Raw genomic sequence first — 9,095 nt, 5'->3', positions numbered from 1 at the left:
TTGAAACATGGTGTTGTGGTTGGCAAGAGAGCCAACACGTTTTACTAAAAGAGGCCGAAATGCACGCGTTTAAGCTCACGCAGGCTGGCTTGAGGTCTGGAACATGACAAAGAAATTAGAATTAAGAAAAAACGGACGTAGCTGGTGGAATACTTAACTTTAATCCACTAATGATGAACGTCGGTCATGACGGTACATGATTCACAATATCAATAGTAACTGATAATGGCGCCTTGCTAGGTCGCAGCAAATGACGTAGCTGAAGGCTATACTAAACTATCGTCTCGGCAAATGGGAACGTAAGTAGACAGTGAACCATCGCTAGCAAAGTCGGCTGTACAACTGGGGCGAGTGCTAGGAAGTCTCTCTAGACCTGCCGTGTGGCGGTGCTCGGTCTGCAATCACTGATAGTGGCGACACGCGGGGCCGACGTATACTACCGGACCGCGGTCGATTTAAAGGCTACCACCTAGCAAGTGTAGTGTCTGGCGGTGACACCACACATGGTCTGTGGGAAAACCGGAATAGACAACATTCGAAGCATTTAAGATATGATCGGAGAGGAAAAGGAACATATGGAAAAAACTGACAAGAATAAGTGACAGGACATCTGTTAAGACACAGGGAATGAATGCCATGATGCCTCTGAAGGCGGAAGAATCAACAAAGATCAACGGTAAGAGGATTCAGAAGGCAATGGAAACCACTGCATTAACCACACGTAAAGTGTATCCACAGGACATGTCGCCTGTAACTGAAGAAGTGCCATGATGATCTCTTCATTGGCAAAAGATTCCGGAGTAATCTCCCATTCGGATCCCCGGGAAGGGACTGCCAAGAGGGAGGTTGCCATGAGAAAGAGACTGAATAATCAATGACATAATAGCATTCTACGAGTCCGGGTGTGGAATGCCAGAAGCTTGAACGTCGTAGGGAAACCAGAAAATCTGAAAAGGGAAATGAAAAGGCTCAAACCAGATATGATAGGGGTCAGTGTAGTGAAGTGGAAATAAGACAAGAATTTCTTGTCAGATTAGTATAGGATAATATCAACAGCTGCGGAAAATGGCATGACGGTAGCAGGATTCGTTATGAATAGGAAGGTAGGGCAGAGAATGTGTTACTATGAACAGTTCAGTGACAGGTTTGTCCTTATCAGAATCGACAGCAAACCAACACCAACAACGATAGTTCAGGTGTACATGCCAACATCGCAAGCTGAAGATCAAGAGATAGAGAAAGTGTATGAGGATATTGAAAAGGTTGTACAGTAAGTAAAGGGAGATGACACTCTAATAGTCATGGAGGACTGGAATACAGTTGTAGGCGAAGGATTAGGAGAAATGGTTACTTCAAGAGCTTGTGATAACCGCAAGCAACATACCAGTATTCTCCTGTCATGTTAATAAAATATAAGTTTCCCTTTAGCTTATTCACTACTATTTAAACTGTGGCCCCCAGTGCAAGAACTACGTAAACGTTAATTGGGATGTGGTTAAAGTAAATGATTATTAATAGTTATCCTAGTTTGAAGCTCTATTGGCGTTTCGTACTATATAAGACTACAGTTGTAATTCAGTATGACTTTTGTTTAAGTGAGTGAAGTTCACCTTTGTCGTACATTTTGATAACTTTCACTCCCACTTTATATGGGTTATGGATGAAATATTCGAGTAGCGTTCCAGAAAATGCCCGTAGTATATGGGTAGTGTCTTCGACTAGAATAGGGACCGATCACCTCAGACGTTTGGGTTCATAGTAATTCACACGCATTTTGACTAGAAAGGTAAATGTCCCTGATCTTCTGTTCGGAACCAGCCTCTGTTTTAATTTTGAATAAAAGCCGTCAGTAATGGGGGCCGAAGACATCCGGCACACTAAGTCGCCTTCGTTCTGCCAACGGCCTTGCCATCCTTGGGACGCGAATCTGCCCCCAAAATGCTATGGTCAACATCATGAGGATTCAGAATGCAATGGAAACTCACATAACATTTATGGATGAGGTACTGATAAGGGGATATGCTAAGACCGAATGGTTCAGTTACAAACTTGTATTCAAAATAACGTTCCTCTTTCACAGAATTTGATATGAAACATTTTACGTTAATTGCAAAATCAGTGAACTTCTCAATCGTTCTACAATTCTCACTTACTGACGAAGTTAACAATACTTGGATTGCTACATGGCAAAAGGTCTGATATCGTTCGACAAACTAGTTTCCAAAATTTAACTGTATCAGTATTACATAACACACAATATGTTACAAATCGGGTATACCTAACCAACCTATACGTTAAATATGATGGCAAATACTTGGTTCCTACATTCAATTGACGGTACGGTTAGAATTAGCAAAATCCACGTTGTGTTGCCGCATACTTCAAGCTAAATACACAAAATTTCATTACCTTACAAAACTGTATTATGCTGCGTCCATAGACCGACAGCTAAATTCTCGCAGCTAGCCACTAGCTGAAAGTCTTATATCCTGCGTTTAACAGAGTGCAACGGCAACTGGTACTGCGCTCCGCGCTCCCGTACATACTATCGATTCTGCCTCTCAGGCAACATCTTTGGTTCAGTGGTGTCATAGATCCAACCTCTTCTACATGTTATAACCATTTCATGTCATTATTCATGCACTATATTAAAATACTGGGCTCCACGTAGAAGTGTACCCGTCACATGGTGCTGCAAACTGGACCGTAACCACGAGAAAATGATGGAAACACTGACGAAGGGTTGGCATTCTGCGATCCAAGTTATTGACGTTCGAACGTTCTAGCGACGGTATAACATACAAAAAGGCAGATCCAATGAATCAGTTTAGTTATGATGATCACAGATGAAGTGAAATGAGAACTAGATGAAGTTTGCTGGTCAGACAAATAGAGGGTAGCATCAACAGCAGCAGAAAATGGTGTAATGGAAATATTTGTTATGAATAGTAAGACAGGACAAAGAGTGAGTTACTGTAAACAGTTCAGTGGCAAAGTTGGCTTGGTTCAAATGGCTCTGAGCACTATGGGACTTAACTTCTATGGTCATCAGTCCCCTAGAACTTAGAACTACTTAAAACTAACTAACCTACGGACATCACACACATACATGCCAGAGGCAGGATTCGAACCTGCGACCGTACCGGTCGCGTGGTTCCAGACTGTAGCGCCTAGAACCGCTCCGCCACTCCGACCGGCTGGCAGAGTTGCTCTAATCTTAATTGACAGCAAACCAATAACGACAACGATAAATCACGTCTACATGACGAATTTGAAATCAGAAGATGAAAAGATGTTGGAAGGATAAAAGATTATTGAACGGATAGTTCAATAATGCAAATCTAATAAACATGGCGGACTAGAACGCGATTCCGGGGAAGGAGTAGAAGCATGCTTTATGGGAAAACAATGGGCTGGCTGTAGGAACAAGGTGTAAGTAGGCTATTTAGGTTTTTATGTTGCTAACATCACGTAGCGCTCTGTATGAAAATTACTGGCTGTGCTGTGTGCAGTCTGAGGCTGGTCGGCATTGTTGCAATAGTCGCTATTGTGGCGTTGGGCAGTTGGCTGTTAACAGCGCGTAGCGTTGTGCAGTTGGAGGTGAGCCGCCAGCAGTGGTGGATGTGGGGAGAGAGATGGCAGAGTTTTGAGAGCGGATGATCTGGACGTGTGTCCATCAGAGACAGTAAATTTGTAAGACTGGATGTCATGAACTGCTATATATATTATGACTTTTGAACACTATTAAGGTAAATACATTGTTTGTTCTTTATCAAAATCTTTCATTTGCTAGCTATGCCTATCAGTAGTTAGTCCCATCAGTAGTTAGAATCTTTTATATATCTGGCAATAGTGGCGCTCGCTGTATTGCAGTGGTTCGAGTAGCGAAGATTTTTGTGAGGTAAGTGATTCATGAAAGGTATAGGTTATTGTTGGTCAGGGCCATTCTTTTGTAGTGATTTTTGAAAGTCAGATTGCGTTGCACTAAAAATATTGTGTGTCAGTTTAGTGTTGATCAGAATAAGTAAAGAGAGTAATGTCAGTACGTTCAGTTTTGCTCAGCTGTTTGAAAAGCAAATAATGTAAGAGGTTTATCAGCGCAGTCATTCATTAATTTTTCTAAGGGGACGTTTCAAAGGGATGAAGAAGAGTAATGGAGTTCTGCAATAAATGTTGGATGCCAATAGCAAATACTCTGTTCAAGAATTACAAGAAGAAACGTACACTCAGAACAGATCCGGAAACACTGAAAGATTCCAGCTCAATTACATCATGGCTAGACACAGATTCCAAAATACGATATTCGATTGTAAAACATACTCTAGAGCGGATAAAGACCCAGATAGGAAAGCAGTAATGGTGGCGAGGAGACTGATGTTTAGTGGAATCGTCCAGAAGGATCAGGGTGGAAAGAAGTGGGATATTGAAGACTGATGAAATGCTTCTGAAGTTCGCTAAATGTGCAGGTATGTGATAAACCAGGTCTTCCCAGCCTTTTCAGCTGGCGGACCACTTCTACAGTCAAAAATCCATGGTGGACCCCTAGTCAGTCAAGAGTACAGTAACTTTAAATTTCAGAGCGAAACCTATGGGAACTGAAAGCTTCTTAATGCAAGTGCCATGTTCCCAATGACCCCCCCCCCCCCCCCCGAAGAATGAATAGTCTTTGGAGCTTGTTGTGATTGTTCTTCCTTTGGTCGTCCTCCCTCATCATTCATTTGAACTGGAAAATTCCCTTGTTGTGAAGGCAATGGAGAAACCGCACCCTTCTTCAATGATCGTGACCTCATCCACGGATCCATGTTAGAAGTATTAAACTGGTCAAAAACGACTTATGAAATAGGAAGTGAGTGCACTGACCAAGCAAGTTTAATATTTAACGATGCCTAGGGCCACATACGTGCCAGCGAGCGCTGTGATTGGTCGACAAAGCTCGCTCCGCGCATTCGTAAAAGTTTTCAGCGCATCTAGCGCCGTGAACCGGTGCACCAACGACCCCCGTATTGTTGCGAAACAGTCGATCAGAGAAGCCGCATTCTCCGGCACTAAACGGTGAATGCGTTCTCACTTAGGAACCGCAAAGGCTGCTTGGGAATACGACCTGAAGTAAAAGTACACATGTTTTTCACACGAAAAAGAAATTGAGATGAATTTGATTTTCTCATTTTTATTCAATAATTTTACTCATTATTTTACATGATTTCGTGAAAGGTGGCTGCGGACCCCGTAGAAAGAGCCGGCGGACCCCTAAGGGGTCCGCGGACCACACGTTGGGAAGCCCTGCGATAAACAATAACAAGGTAAGCAGTTAAATTGAAGAGGAGAGGACACCTCAAAAAGAGCAATCACAGGTGTTGAGCGGTCAACGATAGATAAAAGGATATGTAAAATGTGAAGAAACCCTGGGTAATGGAAGTAATACTTCAACTGATGGATGAAAGAAGAAAAATTAAAATTATTCAGGGAACCGCAGGAATACAACAATATAAATCACTTAGGCACGAAATAAACAGGCGACTCACGGACGAAAAAGGTAAAAAGCTAAAGGAAAAATTCGAATAAATCTGAGAAGCAACGATCGTCGGGAGGGCTGATCTAGCAAATATAAAATGCCATACAAACTCCCATGGAATTAAAAACAGGGGCGGTAGCATTAAGAGTGCTGTAAGTATCCTGATGAGAGAGCGGACAGGTGGAAGATACTACACTGAATACCTCTATGACAGGGAGAACTTGTCTGATGACGTGAAAGAAAACGAAATTGGAGTCGATATGGAAGGCACAGGGGAGACAGTATTAGAATTTAGAAGGGCTCTGGAACACTTAAGATCAAATAAGGCAGAAGGGCACATAATATTCCGCCAGAATTTCTAGAGCCACTTCAGCAAGTGGCAAGAAAACGAACATTCATATTGGTGTGTAGAATATTGGAGATTGGTGACGTACTATTTGATTTTAGAACAAATATCATCCACATATTTCCGAAAATAGCGAAGGCCGATGAGTGCGAGAACTGTTTACCATCAGCTGAGCAATTCATGCTTCCAAGCTGCTGACAAGAACAATAAGCGGAATAATGGAAAACAAAATTGAGGATTTGTTAGATGACAATAATTTTGGCTGAATGAATAGTACAGGCACCAGAGAGGCTGTTGTGAAAGCAAGACTGCAGAAAAGGCATTTTCACACAAATTGTCGAGCAAGGAAAAAGTTTCTACAAAGTTAAATAAGGCTTGCTCGAAATTCTGAAAGAAATAGGAGTAAGATATAGGAAAAAACGGATAATATGCAGCACATACAAGAACCAAGAAGTAATCGTAAGAGTGGGTGATCAAGAACGCAGTACTTCGATTAAAAAGTTCACACAAATTGTCGAGCAAGGAAAAAGTTTCTACAAAGTTAAATAAGGCTTGCTCGAAATTCTGAAAGAAATAGGAGTAAGATATAGGAAAAAACGGATAATATGCAGCACATACAAGAACCAAGAAGTAATCGTAAGAGTGGGTGATCAAGAACGCAGTACTTCGATTAAAAAGAGTAAGAGAAAAATGGTTCCAATGGCTCTGAGCACTATGGGACTTAACATCTGAGGTCATTAGTCCCCTAGAACTTAGAACTACTCAAACCTAACTAACCTGAAGACATCACACATATCAATGCCCGAGGCAGGATTCGAACCTGTGACCGTAACGGTGGCGTGATTCCTGACTGAAGCGCCTAGATCAGCTTGGCCACAAGGCCGGCAGAGTAAGACAGGGATGCGGCCTTTGACCTCTACTGTTCGATCTATACAGCGAAGAAGCAATGACAGAAATAAAAGGAAGGATCCGGAGTGGTATTAAAATTGAGGGTGGAAAGATATCAGTTGTTGGAATTGCTGATAAGATTGCTTTCCACAGTAATAGTGAAGAAGAATTACAGGTTCTTTTTTAATGAAACGTACAGTCTAATGAGTACAAATTATGGAATGAGAGTAAACTGCAAGAAGATAAAATAAATGTGAAGTAGCAGAGATAAGAGTAGTGGGAAATTTAACAAGAAAATTGATGATCAGAAAGTAGGTGATGTTAACGAATTCTTCTACCTTGGAAGCAAAACAACCCTTGACGGAGGAGGCAAGGAGGACGTAAGAATCAGACTACACAGGCAAAGATGGCATTCGTGGCCTCGAGAAATCAACTGATATCAAACATAGACCTTAGTTTGAGGATGATAGTTCTGAGACTGTATTGTGTCAAGGACAGAGAGAATGCCGGAACATAAGGGAATCTAAACATTGGCGGAATGTGTAAAATTAGGTGGACTGACAAGATCACGAGTGAGGATGGTCTGCCCAGAATCGGTGAAGGTAAGAACATATGCTGTGTCAAGCAGAAGGGACTGATGACAGGACATGTGTTAAGAAATCAGGGAAAAAGCTCGATGGTACTAGAGGAAGCTGTAGAGGGGAAAAACAAGTGACAGAGATTAGTACAGAGCTAGAAAATGTTTGAGGACATTTACTACTCCAAGATGAAGAGACTGGCACAGGAGAGTAATCCGTGGCAGGCAACGCTAATACAGTGAGAAGACTGAAGAAGAAATGGGTGGAATTAAACGAACTAACACACAACTTGCTGCTAAAGTTGTTATTGTTATATTGTCTGAGGTTCAGTTACCCACTACTCGAAGATTTTGGATGTAGTCCCTGTTGTATACAACGAATGGCAACGGTCATGTGTACGATAGATACACTACTGGTCATTAAAATTGCTACACCAAGAAGAAATACAGATGATTAACGGGTATTCATTGGACAAATATGTAATACTAGAACTGACATGTGATTGCATTTTCACGCTATTTGGGTGCACAGATCCTGAGAAATCAGTATCCATAACAACCACCTCTGTAAATAATAACGGCCTTGATACGCCTGGGCATTGAGTCAAACAGCGCTTTGATGGCGTGTACAGGTACAGCTGCCCATGCAGCTTCAACACGATACCACAGATCTAGAGTAGTGACTGGCGTATTGTGACGAGCCAGTTGCTCGGCCACCATTGACCAGACGTTTTCAATTGGTGAGAGATCTGGAGAACGTGCTGGGCAGGTCAGCAGTCGAACATTTTCTGTATCCAGAAAGGCCCGTACAGGACCTGCAACATGCGATCGTGCTTTATCCTGCTGAAATGTAGGGTTTCGCAGTGATCGAATGAAGGATAGGGCCACGGGTCGTAACACATCTGAAATGTAACGTCCACTGTTCAAAGTGCCCTCAATGCGAAGAAGAGGTGACCGAGACGTGTAACCAATGACACCCCATACCATCACGCCGGGTGATACGCCAGTATGGCGATGAATACACGCTTCCAATGTACGTTCACCGCGATGTTGCCAAAAGCGGATGCGACCATCATGATGATGCAAACAGAACCTGGATTCATACGAAAAACTGATGTTTTGCCATTCGTGCACCCAGGTTCGTCGTTGAGTACACCATCGCAGGCGCTCCTGTCTGGGATACAGCATCAAGGGTAACCGCAGCCATTGTCTCCGAGCTGATAGTCCATGCTGCTGCAAACGTCGTCGAACTGTTCGTGCAGATGGTTGTTGTCTTGCAAACGTTCCCCTCTGTTGACTCAGGGATCGAGACATGGCTGCACGATCCGTTAGAGCCATGCGGATAAGATACCTGTTATCTCGACTGCTAGTGATACGAGGCTGTTGGGATCCAGCACGGCGCTCCGTATTACCCTCCTGAACCCATCGATTCCGTATTCTGCTAACAGTCATTGAATCTCTAACAACGCGAGCAGCAATGTCGCGATACGATAAACTGCAATCGCGATAGGCTACAACCCGACCTTTAGCAAAGTCGGAAACGTGATGGTACGCACTTCCCCTCTTTACACGGGGCATCACAGCAACGTTTCGTCAGGCAACGCCGGTCAACTTCTGTTTGTGTATGAGAAATAGGTTGAAAACTTTCCTCGTGTCAGCACGTTGTAGGTGTCGCCACCGGTGCCAACGTTGTGTAAATGCTCTGAAAAGCTAATCATTTGCATATCAGAGCATCTTATTCCTGTCGGTTAAATTTCGCGTGTGTATCACGT

The sequence above is a fragment of the Schistocerca piceifrons genome, chromosome 8 (genome assembly GCF_021461385.2).
Source record: "Schistocerca piceifrons isolate TAMUIC-IGC-003096 chromosome 8, iqSchPice1.1, whole genome shotgun sequence".
Lineage (NCBI taxonomy): Eukaryota > Metazoa > Arthropoda > Insecta > Orthoptera > Acrididae > Schistocerca > Schistocerca piceifrons.
This window is presented reverse-complemented; position numbering follows the sequence as displayed.